This window comes from Coenobita brevimanus, chromosome 80, assembly GCF_032717465.1.
Source record: "Coenobita brevimanus isolate Jiangsu-jjx chromosome 80, ASM3271746v2, whole genome shotgun sequence".
Taxonomy (NCBI): domain Eukaryota; kingdom Metazoa; phylum Arthropoda; class Malacostraca; order Decapoda; family Coenobitidae; genus Coenobita; species Coenobita brevimanus.
In genome coordinates, this window is record NC_137033.1 from 6,494,845 (window position 1) to 6,515,670 (window position 20,826).

Below are 20,826 nucleotides of genomic sequence, written 5' to 3' on the forward strand. Positions count from 1 at the left end.
GTTGTTTCTTGATGGTTTGGGACAGTTTTAGTCATGATAATACTTTATCAGGTTGCCTCCATCAGAACAGATTAAGGAATCTAGGTTAGGAAAGGTTCTATGCATTAGATAATGATGCAAACGTGAATAGAAAGAGCAGTTAGTGACATAGTTGTTTATAGTCTCACACTTGAAGCCACTGGAAGCTGGGTAAGTGAGGTGATGTCACCAGGCAAGTCAGGTAGATTTGATCCCACCTCAGATACAGACTGACTGTCAGTGGGTTTCTGGGTAGGGAGGTCAAGTCATATTAATGGATCGACGGAATACTGCAATGTTTACCGTTAGGCAAACGTGTATACAGGGCTAATTATAAAGTGTTTCACAGTCCACCTAGATCCTGACAATAAATGAGTATTACCTGTAAATGCTAAAACAAATAGTTCAAAGCGAGATGAATTAATAACTGTTTAATCAACTGCCAACAGTCTAAAATCCCGTCGCATTTACAATTATCCGGTACAGATTCATTACCCTTGTGACAAAATTTTTATTGGAGAAACATCTCTATAAAATTAAAAATTCGTTGGAAACTTGCTGCTACATAAATCTGGGGGAGGGGTGTTTTGATATATATGATAAATCACATAAATGCAGTACGTTTTGATAAACTGGATAATGGTGAATAAAATTCATTTTAGACGCATTTTTCTCGGGACTTAGTTACCGACACTGCATTTTTCACCCCACTGGTAAACGCCACTCATCTGGGCTTTTTGACATAATTAACTTCACCTCTTCCATCTCATTACGTTTTATATATGTGGTGTTCTTGATAATTCCAGGCAGTCTCATTTAAAACAAAACTCTGACAAAGAAGTTATTATTGAATTTTATACCGGCACCTAACTCCCCCTGGTTGAAAAGCCCATCCACACACTGGAATGGATAAGTAGTTTATTTATCCCTATCCATAAACATTTATATTTATTTATTTACTACAAAACAGTGTTCACTTCCCTTTAATCAGTGTTTTTGCAGCTTACTTAATTTCCATCATTTGCACATTCTCGTGCACCATATTTATTCTCAAAGCACGACCAGACACAGTCATCATTACTATCGCTTTGATCTCATTATGTACATTCATCAACTTAAATACGTTCCACATGTCCTCAGTTGTTTCTTGTATTTCAAAATTTCTTTTTTCATCATCGTTCCTTGCCTTTTCCCACATTCTTCCATGTCCTTCCAAAATACTCTTCTACTCATAGAGGGGTTTGTATTCAGCTGTATTCCAATGCTCATATATAATTTCCTCTTCAGTTAATTTCATTACCTGCCAGTCATTTTACCTCCGTTCTTAAAAGCTCGTTTCTTTTCTCTTGCCTTGCTTGTTTGACCTCAATGTTCCATTATTCTTTTACCAACTCATCAGTGAACACTTCTGGAACGTCACATACCATTAACATACCTCAACAGCAACTGTATCTGTGTTTTACACAAATTTTCTATTTGTTTCTCACTATCCATTGCTATTTTCTTTAAGCTCATGCAGCAGACACTAGATTTATTACAAATTGTTTCATTTATCCTTTTCTTCACACAGAAGAAGGCACTTACTCGTTTTAATATCATGTATACCTCAATATTATTTTTGCATGACAAATCAAATGACTTGGCAGATTTCTCTATCGTCCTCTTTATTTTCCTGTCACTGTGAAATCCGCATAACTTTCTTCTGCATGCACAGCGAAGGCCTGACATCTGTTAGCACTTCATTTTATATATATATATATATATATATATATATATATATATATATAGAGAGAGAGAGAGAGAGAGAGAGAGAGAGAGAGAGAGAAAGATATATGTAATATATATAATCCGTATCTATATCTATATCTATATCTATATATATATATATATATATATATTTACGTTCTTCTTTCTATCTAAAGTATTAATGAATTTTCCTATCAGTAACACAACCTTCTCTCATTTCCATAACTTCTGTCCCCTGTCACACGAAAATATACCAGTACATCATTCAGAGAACCTGTACCGTCTTTTCAGTTCAGATCACACCATCACCTATACTCGATAATTCCTTTGCATGTATTCTTTCCATCTACGCAGTCGATTCCAAGACCTGTCGTTATCTTTACCCTTTTTTGTCAATATAAGGTTCAAGGGCACATATCAGAGCCACTTTTACGATATCAGCTCAAGCTTGATACACACGCATCTTATGTGATTCTCGTCCATTCATAATTAATCATACCTCTCTTCTTTTTTAATTAAACCCTGAAAACCTTTCTTCCTTTTTGTTTTCTTCAAGTGTATTCACACATGACCTCGTCCAAGACACACCTATGCTTTTTCCACGCAATACCGTTCCATCTAAAACAGCCCAAATCTACAGAGCAAGCAATTTAAGGAAAATTTTGCCTACACATGAAAAGAACAGAGAAAATGATAGTCTTTAAATCAGAATAATAAATGAAAACTTAACCTATATATCATAATAATAAATGAAATAATCGCATACACATCAAACAAATAAAAATGTAGCTTTCTTCTCAAAATAATGGAAGAATATTTAGCCAACAACTCAGAATTATAGATTAAAATGAACATTAAGCATGAAAATAAAGAAAATTAAATATAAACAAAAATAAAAGAGGGCAATGTAGCACAAGTATCAGATTAATAAAGAAAAATTTAACGAACACACACACACACACACACACACACACACACACACACACACACACACAAGAAAAAAATAAAGCCCACACAGGAAAGTAATGAAGCAAAAATCTGGTGAAAAAATAATCGTTCAGCAAGGCCATGGCACACTTTTTAAAAAGCTGTTCCACATTTCGGTCAGTTTTTCCTTTTTTCCTTTAACTACCATAATGCAAAGGCGTAATTTTTCAGGTCATTTTTTCTAGTTTCTGACGATTTCGGTAAAGGCCACTCGTGTTGAATGGATTAGTGAAGGTTGTAACTAATCTCTCTCATACCGAATGGATTAGTGAAGGCTGTAAGTAATCCCTCTTGTAGTGAATGGATTAGTGAAAGCTGTAACTAATCCCTCGCGTACTGAATGGGTTAGTGAAGGCTGTAACTAATCCCTCTCGTAATGAATGGATTAGTGAAGGCTGTAAGTAATCCCTCTCGTACTTAATGGATTAGTGAAGGCTGTAAGTAATCCCTCATGTAATGAATAGATTAGTGAAAGCTATAACTAATCCCTCGCGTACTGAATGGGTTAGTGAAGACTGTAATTAATCCCTCTTATACTGAGTGGATATGCGAAGACAATAACTGATCCATACTGTTCAATAATTCTATCAAGACCTGAACACAGAAGCCAGGAGATAACAAGAACAAAGACTGAAACACAACAGGCTTCATGGGTTAACTGTTGAGGCTTGGGCGTTGACCTGCCGCCTTGCATGATGAAAGGTGCTTGAAGGTCAGGTCAGGGTCAGCTCAGGTGGTCAGAGAAAATATATCTGTTCAAGTGGCCTATAAGAACATCCATATATTTTTCTATGGTATTTTTACTGCCGTAGTGCATGAGACAAATAGTTGAAAATTGATGGGATAAACAGACAAAGTTTACGATATCGATTTAGAGAGAGAGAGAGAGAGAGAGAGAGAGAGAGAATGTCTGTGTTTTACTGTTTGCATGTGTGTGTGTGTGTGTGTGTGTGTGTGTGTGTGTGTGTGTGTGTGTGTGTGTGTGAGCGCGCGCCCGGGCTTAGATATATGGAGATACAGGAACCACTCTTGGAGGTCCGGGACGTGGGAGGGTAAAGGGCAATGTGTGAAATACTCGCCCATTTTTGGCTACAGAACTACCTACGTTTGTCGAGCCCTCTTGGAAAAGGTGAAGGAGTCCGAGATGTGCTTACAGTCCTTCGGTTCTCTCTCTCTCTTTGGCATCTAAAACTCCCCACATAACACATACATTTTACCTGGATTAACCATCACTGGTAGACACATAGTATTCACAACTCCATAAACATGAAAAAAGGCAGCTACATATAGAGAATACTTAAAAATCCCTTAGTAAATCATGCTCCACCAGAAGAAAAATAATCACTAAGGTCCTCATCATAAACATACTGACGAGGATTACCCTGAGAAAATATGGATTTTCTGTTGTGAGTGAATGCTGTTCTTTCTCTCTAGGTAAAAGTCGTGTAATCAGATTCTTTTTAAGATAATATGAAATGTATTAATGTTATGTAATATTGTGGGCGCCCGTGATTGTGTGTGTGTGTGTGTGTGTGTGTGTGTGTGTGTGTGTGTGTCGTACATTATGTACAAAACGTCATATAGCTCAGTTACGAAAAACAATAGCTGACTCTGCTAGAATTTATAAGAGAGGGCAAGAGAGATGGAGACCAAATGGGAGAGAAAGGGTAATGGGAGAGGAAAGGAATCCAAATATGAGGCGAAAGACGGAAACAATCAGCACCAAAAGAATCATATAGGAGGCAGTAAACGAAAGAGAGAGAAGAATGGGATAAAGAATCTAGAGAGAATTAAATGGGAGAAAGTAAACGAAGGAAAGAGAGGAATAGGAAAAATAATCTGGAAAGAAGGAGGAACAAAAAAAAGAGTAACTTTGAAAAGGAAAGACTAATAGCAACTACACGATTCTGAAAGATATATGCAAATGCAAAAACTTATAAAGGTCAAATGACAGACATATGGTTACCATTGTCACGAGGTTTTTGAGAATATGCAATATTAAAGAATAATATTCAATAGTACTTTAAATGTGTTGGTTGAGAACAGGGACAAAGAATTGACTTGTGAAAATCAAGCAATGATTGATACTTTATGCCGGCTTACTTCGCCGATTCTCTAAGGACGAGAATTTATAAACTTTCTCAGCAGTACACAACAGAGACTAATTACTCACACACGCTGTTTGATAGTACTGTTGCCCTCTGGAGAAAGTGACTCCACCCCTGACAATCAATAAATAATATTAATAGTAATAAGCAGGTTCTTGCTGATGCATTAACTCCTGGTTGCACAACGGATTTTAAGCTTAATACAAAAGGGACTGGCCTAAGTACCAGTTATGGGGAAAGCGTTTACGCAAACTAGGAGCTATAACTAAAATAAGCTTAATGTGGAGAAATAAAACACGAGTTTACATTACATTAAGCTCAAGTAAAAGAAATATAAATTTATTAATTACAACGAAATAAATTTTATGTTGAGTCTCAAATGAATTCAAAAGTAAGAACACACTCACTTGCTCACTCAAAAGCTAAACTCTTAAGCCTAGGAAAAACGAAAAGAAATACTGGTCAGAAAAGGGGGCTGAGCGGAATGAACTGGACGTCGTTACTTAGGAAGGATGCCACACACGCTGAACCTCTACGCCAAATCACTGTCTAAGTGGAGATTCAGGAACTCGCTGGACAACGGCGGCACTGCTCCACACTGGGTCCAGTTGAACCTGCACTCATGACGTCTTAATCCTGACTGAATTCAAACTGTGAGAGAGAGGCGAGAGCAGGCCGCACTTGCTAACGGAAAGAAAGTGAGCAAAACACGCTCATAATAAATCACTCAGCGAAAGCGCCAATGTCGTGCGCAAGGACGATCACTTATGAAACAGTGACAAATATTCTGAAAACACTCCCGATCGGGTGAATCCGGGAAGGGTTGATTGAGTGATATTTATTGGGAATTCACTAGAATTCGCGGTTTCCCACCAGAGTTCAATGTCACGAGTTTATTTAGATATAGAATCGCGCCAATTCGTGACAACCGTCGACCCTGCGAAGTGCTACTGTGAGATTAAATTATGGCTACAAGTTTGGTAACTCACTATACGATCATCACTCATAAGTCCCGGCCCCAGTAGCAATGGGTGGGCTCAGTTGGGCATGTTTGAATGTTCCCCTTGGTAACAAGGGAATACGATTTTCGCCTGCATCATTCATACACTGCCTAGCATTAACTATGCTATTGTAACATTCATATTTATGACAGACATTCGAATATTTGCGTAACATAACACTAAAAATATCAGTAGCAATCCCATTCCTGGGAAGGGAAGTGAAACCCAAGAATGAGAAAATACATACAAAAAGACTCATTTTAGGAAAAGTACGGTTCATCGTAACAGGATCAGTGTAGTTCTACAGTCACTGTAAGAGAATCCATGTTTACTGTAAATAAATCCATATGACCTCAATCTGTCATATATATATATATATATATATATATATATATATATATATATATATATATATATATATATATATATATATATATATGTCGGGACCAACTGCCTAGCCCCGGCCTCCTACGCTCCTCATGGGGCAACATAGGATTGGGTGATGGATGAACGGATATATATATATATATATATATATATATATATATAGAGAGAGAGAGAGAGAGAGAGAGAGAGAGAGAGAGAGAGAGAGAGATACTGTAGATATAGATAGGTAGATAGACATGTAAACAGATAGATAGATAAATGGATAGATAGGCAGATAGATGCTGTATTTTTGTAGGAAAGGAGTTGACATCAAATTCTTTTACGAAAACAAAAACCTAGCCCAAAAACCCGGTAGAAATGACAATCAGTGGCAGAGAGAAAGAGAGAGAGAGATTAAGCTGGGCTCTGGTCCCGAGGGAGGGTAATTACTGGGGCTGTCACTACCTGCCGCTGGTGTCAGTCACATACTCCTCCTATTTTATGAAGGTCGCTGGGTTTATATATACGCTTGCTATTATACCCACTAACTTAGAACGAGAAGGTTATGTGTTTGGTCTGGTTTGTTTGTATGTCTTTCTGTCTGTCTTATAAGAATATTATGGAGAAAATCCTGAGGGGAAGTATGCCAAATTTCGAATAGTGCCAGAAGACCATTACAGGAACAAACTATTATATTTTCACTGAAAAACTTCATAGGTCACTGGACAAGGGTAAGGACAGCCCAAACAGCGCTAATTAGATTTTACATAAATTGTGGAGAGTGTTAAGGGTTACAAGAAATGATTCAGCTGTGTGAACAAAGTGTCAAATGTCGGTGTCAAGATCTGGCCCTCTAGCTCAAAGGTTTGATTTCAATTGAACCAAACTTGGTGGTATGGTTTAAGCTGTGCCAGGGATGAAGTGATTCTGTCTTGAATACAATTGATCAAAGGTCTAAGTCAATGGGCAAGGTCAGCTTAAACATATTTGATCCAGTTTCGATCATACCTGGCGAGAGTTGAGGTGGCGGTAGAGATGAAGTAATTGAAGTCTGACACTTGACACCAGAGGACAGAGGCAGAATTTCCATTAGGAATGTTTGTGCACTTCTATACAAATGTAAACAAGAATATCTCTTAAAATTTCCGCTGAAATGATAACAAAATCTTCAAAAACGTTTGACAAGTATGTTTTGTCCAGAAGATGGCATTACTTTGCATCTATATTCGGTATTTCTCGTCTTATGACTTATCGTATACCGTCAATCGATATTCATATCCACGACTACAACTCGGGGACAAAAGCCAGTTTACTATTTCATTGCCTCCACTGCTGACACTTTCCTCTTTGATCTGGCATTTCAAAGAGAATCATCTGAGCCGAGAAATACACTAAGCCTCTTTCAGCTTATGAAAATTGACAGCGCGGGACAAGGACAAGATGTGTTCTGACATTTGGCTAACTACTCTTTCTGACCATGTTTCGTTCTTACGTTTTATTACATGCCCCCGAGAAATCGCGAGGGGGATACATGTTTAGTCCGATCTGTCTGTCATTTTCTGTGTCTGATTAGCTGCATGTTTTGTGGAAAGCTATCAGTTGAAATTACCCTGAACTTTAAGTAATGATTGAAGAACATCAAAAGGTGATAAATTTTTGGTCAAGAAAGATCATAGGTTATAGGGGAAAGACAAGGTCAACACAGAGTACTGAACCGATTTTGGCCAAACATGGTGAATAGGAGAGAGAGAGAGAGAGAGAGAGAGAGAGAGAGAGAGACAGAGACAGAGACAGAGAGAGAACAGAGACAAGTGGTTAGAAATAAATGGCACAGGGCAAGGTAAAATTTTGATCCTATAACTCCGATAGGTTTGATCTGATTTCTGTTATACCTGGCGGAATAATTTAAGATTAGCCGAGAATGAAATAATTATTTGTAAGAGCAACAGGCCAGAAGAAAAGGTCAACTTAAACGCCTCCGACTCGATTTGAGCCAAACTTGGCGGATGGATGGAGGTCAGATAAGGATTCGACTTCAAGAGCAATCACTGACTGGTCAAGAATAAAGGGCTGGGTCAGAGGTTCGGCTTAAATGCCATTTCACATGGTCATAGGGAGACTGTCTTGTCTGAGCACACTGTTCATCAGTTTCGAAGCATAATCGCGAATCATTAAAAATATAGATCAGAGAGAGGGAGAATGCTTCACTTTATCACGTATACAAGGCTGATTTTTTTTTTTTTGTCATAGTAGCATACCCCAAAACCACAGGTGCCAAGTGATTGTATGGGCTGATCCTTAAAAATAATGACTGAATAGCTGAAGGGTGCTTTGTCTTGTTTATATGTATATTTAATTCTTCCCTTTTCCTGTCTGTCATTCCAATCATCTTTGTCTATGCCTTCGTCAAACGATCACTTATTTTTCCTCCATTAAGTTAATTAATTAATTCACAGGTAATGGAGCTACTGCTAGAACGAGCATCTGCGTTGTGTCCCTCAGTGTATTTTTTTAACAATGTAAAAATGCTGCTTTGGCTTTTACGTCGCTGGTCATGACACCAGACCTGAAATCAATAGATCTGAGCATGCTTATTTAATTTGGATGGAGGGTATTAGTGCCCCAGCAGTGACTTGTGAAACTGTGTAGACGCATTTGTGTAGGATGACCGCTGAAACTCGGCGATCAGAGTGTTTGGTATTGTTGCTGAGTAGGATGAAGGTTCTCTGACCCTTTTACATTGGTAGATTAGTTTTATAATCCAGATATGCTGCAATATATCCCAGCTATATGTACACCCTCCCAAAAAAGTATCTGCACTCTTACAACACATATCATTCTGAAACATGGATACGTGGGGCATCCTGTAATTATAAGTGCAAATATTATCTTTGGTAATTATTAGAACTTAAAATTGCAAAAAGTTTCACCTACTGGTTGATATATTTTTTGAGGCACCATATTTATAGACTCATGTGTGTCTACGGAAACTGCTTATTTTCACAACCATCCTACTCACACGGGGCGATACTATTTTGGGAGGGTGTACATGACCGTTCATACGAGTTGACTTTTTCCAGCCAATCGTAAAATCCCACACTTATTGGAAGCGGAGTGTGCTAACTTTCTATTTCTTGATGTGCCATACCATTCTGTCTGCGACATCTATCATCGCTGGATGTACAGTCTCAACAATCCCCTACTACCCACCATCATACCAGCCTGTCCAAGGCAGCTGCAGTTAGGCGTACCGAGTGAAGCCCTTATGAGTGGCCGCCATTTTGGTAGGGGGCAGTGAGGTCATGTCACATTCAGGTTTAGTGCAAAGAAGAGGAAGGCACAACCCCCCTGAATATTTTTTTGGCAAAAGAAGATGTCTGGACTAATGAAGCAAGAATCACATGTCTCGGCTGTTTTCAGTTTTCTGTAAAGAACTGCTATTCCACAAATATATCCAAGAAATATAGCATTGAAACTGTATCCGTTTAGAATCTGTCCCCTTCTTGACACTTTCTATTATCCCTTCAAAAATTTCAAAGCCGGAAGTATCAGCCACTGATGGTCTTCATCATAGCTCGGCCAATAGTAGAGTTTTGACGGTAATGAAATTAGCTGACATTTAGGAGAATATTTCCCGTGACAGAGGCATTAATACCATAGATTATCAGTACAGTTCATTTTGTCTGAAAAAAAGTAGTCCATCATCATCTAAATATTTATGGTAATAAAACTGGCAAGGTCACGTAACAAGTAAGCATAATAATGCATTCTCTTGAAAGCAGCTTTATCAGTATGGGATGAAATAATCGAGCAGTTTGAAAAGGACGTCAACTGTTGTATCAGCCTGTCTCGCATGAAATGTGCATGGATGCCGTTTGTAGCCTTTGTACTTAAACTGAGGTAAAGGATTATTTTGAAATCTGTATCAGTGCTCCTATATTACCACAGTATTTTTCAGTTCACTTCCTTGTGGAGCTTAAGAACACTGGAGGACCGAGTTTTGATTCACTAGATGTCATTAAGATATGTCCAAGTAGTGAGAAAAAATATTCAAGAATCATGTAACTTTTCTGAGCTCCAACCCATTCGGCTAGACAGTCATCTACAACAAACAGAAATATTCAATTGTCATTTTTTTTTTATGTTACAAGTTATTTTGACATCTATGTCACCTGTTGATAGAGCTCAGTTAGTTGGTGCGTGATACTATAAATATGAAAAGGCTGTCAAATTACAAAGACTTGTGGTGGTGATGTAATTTTTGTAGACATAAAATGGCCAAGTGTATAGAGACCCAGTGCTGTGGTTTGTTGTTATGGGTTAGTTGATACAGTATCAATTTACCTCCTTCGAGAACAACTTTAAAAAACTGTCTCAGTATTGTCAAACATCACTTAAAACATGCCTGGAGTTTGTTGTGGAAGACAGATTGATGTCATGAAAGCAGCAATCAAATGCGCTGCGGATAATATTCTTTCAAAAGCCTTGCAGATCAATCCAGTGTGATGTAAAAGTGATATACTACTGATTAACGTGCAGCACTAGCAAAGGTGATCTTCATGTAGATCTGTGTACACTAGGTGGTATCAATGTTTTTATGTCAGTCTATCTATCTTTCTATCTATCTACCTGTCCATCTATTGTCACTGGTGTGGCTACCTAGTGTAGTAGGCGATGGAACAATGTAGAAATGGGTGAAAGTGGAAGAGGTGAAGATAAAGGAGGGGGATAAGACTAGTGGCCGAGATCACTAAATCATTTTGTGATCTCCTGTGTATACCACTCCAGGTTTCCTTAGCCCTCTGACACCAGAGTTGGAGAAATTACGACTTCGCTTTCTTGTGTTATGTACCCAGCTGTCAGAAAGGCCTTTGTCCACACAAGGAAGCAGCTAAGGTCACTTAATCGTTTCGCGAGTTTTTCTGCTTCTGGGCAGAATAACATCTCACTAATTTCCCACATACTACGCAAGAACGACCTTATGGGTTACCATGCGCTTGACGGAGTGGGCGTGACATACCCTGCAGTAGGAGAGTTTTCCTCAATGACTGACCACCTCCTCCTTAACAACCGGTAACTGGCTGAGAGTTAGGATGTGTTAGCTTGTAATTGGTAGCAGAAGCCTCCTTTGTGTGTAACAGGCTGTAGATTATAATTAAGACAGAACATTGGCTTGTTAAGTCTAAGGAGGTGCATTAGCTGACAGAGGTTAATGATAAGCAGAAGAGATGAAATGTTTGACGAATGTTTGTCTTTGGTAGTAGCCTACATGAGAGAAACGAGGAGCAGATAGACAGATAGATAGATAGATAGATAGATAGATAAAGAGAGAGAGAGAGAGAGAGAGAGAGAGAGAGAGAGAGAGAGAAGGGGGGGTAAAGAGAGAGGAAGTGGAGATAAGGGAGAGGGGAAGGGAGGTAAAACACAAGGGAAGGGGGGCAAAACACAAGTAAAGGAAGGCAAAACACACGGGAAGCTAGGCAAATCACAAGGGAAGGGAGGCAAAACAAAAGGGAAGGAAGTCAAAATAGAAAGGAAGGGAATCAAAGCACACTGGAAGCGAGGCAAAGCACAACGGAAGCGAGGCAAAGCAAAAGGGAGGTGGAGTAAAAACAAAAGGAAAGAGAGGCCAGGGAGATAGGTTGTCAGGCAAAGGAGCCACGAGCAATAAAGGTGAGAGTAAAGACAAAAGGAGGCAAAGGAGATGGGAAGGAAAACACAGGAGAAGATTGGAGGTAAGGGAAGGTTAGGGAGAGAAGCTGTGATCTAAAGGAGATAGGTAGGGAGGAAAGGCGGAGAGAAATGGCGGTGAGGAGAGAGGAAGAGAGATACAAAAGGAAAATGAGGTAGACGGATCATCGAAGGCAATGAACATGAAAAAAGAAAGTAGTAAAAAGAGTTAGGACAGCAAGACATATATGCGCAAAGACTAACAGACACCCAGGTAGTGATGGGAAGAGAAGACAGAGGCGCACACACAAAGAAAAAGAAACCCAGGAGACAGACAGACAAACAAATAGATGAACGGTCAAACAGATCGTGTACCAACAAATAAATAAACAGTTTTATCCACCAATTGGCATAATGATAGATAGGAATATACAGTGATAGACTACTGGACTGAACAGTAAGTGAATATAATATTTTTGTGTGTGGGTCTGTTTTCTATGGTATAATACACTTTTTTGGAGGAATTATACCGACTAATGGAACTGATGTTTACTGAGAAAATAAGAAATCAACAGTTTAGATCCGACAAGTCGAAGGTCCATTCCGGGCAGAACCTGTTTTACTACATTTTCCCAACGGACAACAATTCCTTAAATGGATACAACTTTTACACTTCATCAGCTCACTGTCCCGTGCATAGATGATTATTGAAAAGTTTTAACTGAAGTGGTCTCTTCTCTCTTTTCCCATATTCCCAGTGCTTCTTTCCGTGCTCTCATGTATGTAGCCTAGACAGAATGCAAAATAGTGTACACAAAGACTGCTACAAACATACAGACGTATTCACAGGGACCTACTTATACATATATATACAAACACAGACAAAGGAGGGGGAGGTAGTGGCTGAGTTGTTACAAAGGTCCTCTGTTGTCTGAAATGACGCGACTTCCATCCCAGGCTGAGGCACAAGACCTCAAAATAATAATAATAATAATAATAATAATAATAATAATAATAATAATAATTTGTGGTAGGTGGGGTCGCCCACCATCCACTCACTCGATGTAGTGCTGCTCTCGGGTTTCTGCCCTTTCCCCTCCTCCATCTTTCTTTCCTTCCATCCTCTTCTGTCTTCCTTTCTTTCATTCCTTCCTCGTCCTTCTGCCTACGGGTGACTTTACACTCCCTCTTCTGTCTTTCTTTCCTTCATTCTTTCCTCTTCCTTCTGCCTGTAGGTGACTCTACATTGAATGACAAGCCAAATGGTTTCCTGTCCACCAGGAAACCATTTACTACGCTGGGTGGTAACCATATAACCAAATTTTGGCGCCTGGTGGTTTAGTGGGTAATTACTGCGCTCCAATCGGATTGAGCTGGTGAAGGTTTATATCCAAGGGATGGTTGGGGTTTATTGCTCACATAGTGCCACTCAGGGATGGGTGAGGCTGATCATTCTCATCTTAAATGTCAGAAACAATTTGCCTAGCCCCGGGCTCCTACGCTCTTCCTGAGGCAACGTTGGAATGGATGATGAAGATGAAGATGATAATAATAATAATGATAATAATGAAAGCTTATACCGTCACATCACTCCTAAATGAGACATCCCTAGTATGAATTCAATATGGGCGGTGGTTGTTAGTGCCAAAGTACAGACATGTAGAGCTACGTGGCACGATGAGGGACGGCGGAGGGGCAGAGAACAGGTGTTAGTTTGCGCCCAAAGTTGGATGCATTAAAAAACACAGAATGTAATAAGAAAAAAGAATATAGATTTCAAAATATCAGACTACGTGCAAAGTCGAACACACACACACACACACACACACACACACACACACACACACACACACACACACACACACACACACACACACACACACACACACACACACAACCATAGCTGAATAAAAGTACATAATACACACACATGTGGACACGATCACACACAGAAATATGCACTATTAAAATATAAGATAATACGAACACTAATACATACATAAAAACACCATGCCATAACTAATCAGCACCTACGGACGAACACACTTGCACAAGCACACACACACACACACACACACACACACACACACACACACACACACACACACACACACACACACACACACACACACACACACACACACACACAGTAGTATTTGGAAATATGCAAGGATCTACATAAAATTATAAGTTTGAAACATATTATATAAGCAGACTAAAACAATATGGGATAAACATTAATATGCAATGAAATGCGAAAAAACGAGAAATAGACAAAGCAATATTGAATACCAGCTAAGTAGAAAAAAATGGAAGCACCAAGAGGAGCAGAACAAAACAATATCAGATAAAAACATTAGCCAGCCATCAAGGTGATCAACGCGATCAAGGATGACACATTTCCTCCAGCCGCTTTAATTTTTTCACTGACTCCGGCATGGGATGAGCCGTATATATAATCACCGTGTAGACCATGCAGACCTGGGAACCAATGGGGCAATCATTCCTGACCTACTTGTCCTATATTCTCTTGCTTTTTCTAGCGGTGTGTACATCAGAATGTTATGGAATTGTGTGAAAGTGTGAGTGGAGGTGTGAGGCAGCGGTGGAGGGAAAGAGCGGAGAGGGATTGAGAGGGATGAAAGACTGGACTATGAAGTGCAGGGATAGTATTGGATATGGTGTAGAATGTACAGGCAAAATAGAAATGTGTGGATGTTAAGAAAGTAAGTAAGGGATAGATACTTGTAGTGATTTAAAGAAGTTTTGTGTTTCTGTATGAAAACGAAGTTAACGATATCAGAACAATAATAGGTGTGTGTGTGTGTGTGTGTGTGTGTGTGTGTGTGAGAGAGAGAGAGAGAGAGAGAGAGAGAGAGAGAGAGAGAGAGAGAGAGAGAGAGAGAGAGAGAGAGAGAGAGAGAGAGAGAGAGAGAGAGAGAGAGAGAGAGAGAGAGAGAGAGAGAGAGAGAGAGAGAGAAATCCCAGGGGAGACTGGATAAGGCTTAAAGAGAGAAAGACTGGACAGCATATATTCCACCGTCCTTCCCGTACCCTGTCTGCCACACAACACCAGCACACCACATCGCCATACCACATTACAATTTCTATCACCATACCACTACCCCTGTCCAAGCACCATCAACAAACCACTTTCATACCACTCTCTCCATCACCACACTACGGTCATCACGGCACCACGATATCACCATCACCATACCACCATATCATCATCACAATACATCACCACTAGACCACACCAAGCCACCATCACCAGACTTTCACCACCACACTAGCGTCATCACAGCAACATCATTACATTGTCATCTGCATCACTCCACCATTTTTACCACCACCACCAAACCATCATCACCACAACACCATATTTATCACTATATCACACTACACCATCGACACAGCACCAACAAATCACCACATACAGCACCATCATTATACTATCATCACCGCCTCATCGTCACCACCCTAACCACCTCACTATCACCACACCATCAGTACAATACCATATTCACTAAATAACCATCATAGCACCTCCGTCATCACATCGACATTACTACACCATCATATTCGTTAACTATTGCCATGATCACTCTTCTTTTACTTACCAGCGACAACCAGAAATAAAATTATGATAAAAAGTTTACCAATGAACAGACAACATTAATTCGCTATGAAACTTATAACAATAAGGACTCTATAGTTACAGAATTATCATAGTCAGTTCCATTTCAATTAAGCTGTATTAACAGCAAAGGAGCTCAGTATAACGAAGCAATATTAGAGCAACTATTGAACGAGCGATCATTAATTATTAGCATCATAGGAATACAATTAACACTCCGTCACTGCTAGCATCGGCCTTATTTATAGCCACGACTTCCCTTTGCAACATTATTATCAGTCCCAACAAGTTCATCATAAAGACTCTGTCCCGTTTCCAGTGAGAGAAGCACAGTCAATGAGGCACCGCACGATATGGATGTATTGAAATGTGTCCCAACCTCTTCAGTTCGATGGCGCATTCATTATTTCACTCCGCTGTCTCCAGACAATGATTCTTTATAGGAGAGACATTTCGATCTTGGATGATTAGATAAACTAAGACATTTCGATCTTGGATGATTAGACAAAACTTTTACCGAATTTCCAATAGAAAATGTTTCTCCTCGTATATGCAGATTCTTCTGAACTCTCTAAAGTGTATGTTTTAACTTGCATTTGGGTCCATTGATTACGCCGGCAGATGTAGGCTCTCTCATCCGATGGCAGCTCTCCATGTGTTGTGATCTTGAGCCATTTCCCTGCTCAGTCTCCTTGCCTGGAGGTCTTCACGCTGGACCCCACCCCACTTTTCTTCGGTCTGCCCCAGGACACTGTTCCCTGCACATTCACACCTGTCACGCCCATCAGCATTCTCCTTCCTCCTCTCAAAATGCTTAAACTCTCTCAACCTACCGGCTGGCATCACCTTTCTGATATGCTTTATGCTAAATATCCTTCATAAAGCGCTTTTCTTTGTTCTGTCATTATATGAGACCCTGCTTATCCGTCTCAACATTCTCATTTCTGTGACTTCCAGTATGTACATCTTCCTATATCACAAGCCGAATTTCACTGCCGTACAGTACAACACTATCAGGCATATGAAGTGTACCCTTTGCTCGAAAGAAAGCCCCTTTTTGGTCAGGAAAGACAATAGTTCCTTAATTTCATCCACATACTACTTATTCCAGCTCTGGAGCTAGCCTCTGGTCTTTCTTCTGCACTCAACATGTCCTTCGGATAAAATTCTTCCATGCACTCCAAGTGGATGTTATATCCCACTCAACACTTCCTTTATATTAACGGGGCCTGGATAACCACACATATCACACAGTAACATATTTTCTGTTCTAGATTCTACTTGTAACACCACTGCGTCTTTTGTTGACCCCCTGGACGACAATATATTTACATAGTACAGAATTCCTCCGAGCCCATTTTTACACACAAGCAGGGTCATATACCTAATTCCACAACATTACCTCTCTTACCATTGTTGACCATGACCACGGTTTTGCCAGTGTTAACTTTTAGTCTCCCTGCATGTATCCAATTCCTCCACCTCTCGACCTTCTCTCTGGCTCTGTCCATGCTTCCAACATCCATACTAAATTACTGGCATATAGCATATCCTATTGTAGCCCGTATCTAACCTCTCTATGATGTTTCAAATGCCAAACTGGACAGTGATAGACTGAGTACTGAACCTTAATGCATATTATCATTCACCAAGAATTCCTTACCATGATCACCACTCATTCCCACAGACGTACAAATTACTAAGCAACCTATCGATCCATTCATGAATACATAGCTTCTCGTAGTCCATTTAACTACCAGCCTTGGGACTCTGCCGGATGCTATTACCCAGCACGCACACACACACACACACACACACACACACACACACACACACACACACACACACACACACACACACACACACACACACACACACACACACACACACACACACACACACACACACACACACACACACACATAGCATATGACATAGTAAACAGCAATGACAGTTACAAAAAGAGCCTAAACTATAAAAAGGGAAATTATCAAGACCTAAAGAAGTATTTCTTAGAAGTTGATTGGGAAAATGAGCTTAGAGGATAAGATTTAAATGCTGTATATAAAAAATTCTGTGAATTTTATGATATAGGAGTCCAGAAGTACATCCCATAGCACAAAGAAGCAAATAAGAAAATACAGAAATGGTTCAATACAGAATGTAAAAAAATCAAAAGAAAGAAGAGATGTGTTGTGGAAGAGATACAGAAGACACAATAGTGAAAGGGCGTATAATAATTACAAACAGGCAAGAAACGATTATACAAGAATAAGGAGGGAAGCCCCAAAACAGTTTGATGAGGATATAATAAATAAAAGTAGTGATCAACCAAAGCTGTTTTACAGCTATATCAGAAGCAAAACCAAAGTAAAAGATATAATACAATCCATTACGGACGAGGGAATCACTTATACACAAGAGAAAGATATTTGTGAAGCACTAAATAAGAATTTCCAATTAGTTTTTTACAGAAGAAAAAAATTTTGAGAGGGACTATGTGGAACATGCATGTCCACACATACTACCAGATAATTATACAAATAGCAGAAAAAGTAATACAGGAGGAGTTAAGTAGATTAGACAGAGGAAAAGCAAGTGGTCCTGATGAAATTTCATGTCGGGTACTACGAGAATGTGCAAAGGAGTTAAGTAAACCATTATTTTTAATTTTCAAGAAATCCTTGAGTCAAGGTAAACTACCTGATATTTGGAAAAAAAGCAAATATTGTCCCCTTATTCAAGAAAGGAAATAGACAAAATCCACTCAACTACCGACCAGTATCACTGACCAGTGTTGTAAGCAAGGTATTAGAAACGCTTACAAGAAAAGCTTGGGTAAATCATCTAGAACACAGTATGATAACAGAAAGACAGTTTGGTTTCAGAAAAGGAAAATCATGTGTTACTAATCTGTTGAGCTACTATGACAGAGTAACAAACACAATACAGGAAAGGGAAGGATGGGTGGACAGTATCTATATAGATTTCAAGAAAGCTTTTGACACAGTACCACACCAAAGACTTTTATGGAAACTGTACCATCAAGGAGGAATTCGAGGCAAACTGTTTTGTTGGATGCAAGACTTTCTCATAAAAAGAGGAATGAGAACAGTACTAAGAGGAAACTACTCATCATGGAAAGAAGTGACTAGTGGAGTACCACAGGGTTCAGTGCTGGCAACAATCATGTTTTTAGTGTATATAAATGATATAAACAGTAACACTGGAAATGAGAGCTATCTGATTATGTTTGCAGATGATGCAAAAATACAAAGGAGAATTACTAACACAGACTCTGGTAAAGAGCTACAAGAAGAATTAAATAAACTTCATGAATGGAGTAGGACATGGCAAATGGAATTCAATGTGGACAAGTGTCATGTAATCAAGTTTGGTAAAAGTGGAAAAAGACCTGATTGGGATTATAAGTTAGGAAATAAAACCCTAAACACATCAGAAAGAGAGAAAGACCTAGGTGTGATTATCAATAACAGACTATCTCCGGCTGACCACATCAGCGAGAAAGTACGGAACATTTATACACTGCTTGCAAATATGAGAATAGCATTCACATACATAAATGAAGACATGCTAAGAAGGATAATAACATCATTCATTAGAGCAACCCTGGAATATGCATCAGTAGTCTGGAGTCCTCATCTCAAAAAGCACATAGACAAGATTGAAAAAGTTCAAAGAGCCGCCACAAGATGGATACCAAGTTTAAGGGACCTAAGCTACGAAGAAAGACTAAATAAACTGAATCTACCAACACTACAGGAGAGAAGGAAAAGAGGAGACATGATAATGCTATATAAGTGCATATCAGGGAAGGAGAAAATAGACATAAATGATTACTTAACATATGGAGAAGCATCAGCAAGAGGACACTGCAAAAAACTGCATAAGAAGAGAGGTGATAAAGACGTAAGGAAATTCAGTTTCCCAAACAGAGCAATTTATCAATGGAATGCACTACCGAATGAAATAGTGTGTGCCAAAACAATTCACAAATTTAAGGATATGTACGATAAATATGGTTTAAGACACGGAACAGTACGAGCTTGACTCATTCCTGTAAAGATACAATTAGGTAAGAATTAGGTAAGTAGGCAAGAACACACACACACACACACACACACACACACACACACACACACACACACACACACACACAAAGCGCACGTGCACATGGGCAACCCACATAAGAAATGAACCTTGCTCTTGAGAGAGAGAGAGAGATAGAGATAGATAGATAGATAAATAGATAGATAGATAGATAGATAGATAGATAGAGAGAGAGAGAGAGAGAGAGAGAGAGAGAGAGAGAGAGAGAGAGAGAGAGATGATATGGGAAAGGAGAGGTGATGGAAAGAAGAAATGAAGAATAACAGAGATTAAGAAACGGGATAAAGCAAGGGAATGGACAGGAAGAAGGAAGAGGTGCAGGTGAGAATAGAGGTAAAGATAACTTCAGCATAAGAGAAAGAATGAAGAAAGAGTGAGGGAAAGCATGAGGATGAATGTATGAAGTAATAAATAATGGAAAGAAACAATATGAAGAAATGATAGAAGGGGGGTAGGAAGGAAAGAACTTAACTGGTGATGAAAGGAAGAAAAGAAGAAATGGAGATAAAATGGAACAAACGCTGACGAAGAAATGAGATGTCAAGAATTAATGGAACAAAAACTGTGTGCTATTAATATCTAATGAAGTCAGGGAAGAAACAAAGAGGGGTTGCAATAAGTAAGCAGTGAAGTACGAAAAAATGAATTAAGTAAGGAGTAAAGTAAACGAGGATGATTTGAAATAAGTAAGTAAAAAGATGTAGTAGGGAAGGAATGAAAGAAATAATGAAAGAAATAAGGACTGAATGCATTATGGTATGATTAATGAATTAAAAAAAAAAATAATGAAAGAACAAAGTGAATGAAGTTTTAGGGAAAGAAGTAAGGATAGTTCAAGCAACGATAAATTAAAGCAAGAAATGGATGAAAAACTAGTGAAATAAGAAGTGAGAGAGAGAGAGAGAGAGAGACGCAGGCTACAAGTTTGATGTTAGCAAGGGAGAAGACACTCAGGCTGCCTCCCAGGGATTACGACAACTCTCGCTCCCTCTTTGCACATTTCCCTCCTCTCTCTTATGTCTTTATCGAACTTTCTTTTCTCTCTCCTTTACTCCTATTTTGCCTTTCTCTTGGTTTAACTTTTTTGCTTTCACCTTCTCCTCTTCGTCTTTCATATCCTGTTCCTCAATTTCCCCCACTTCTCACACTCTCACATACT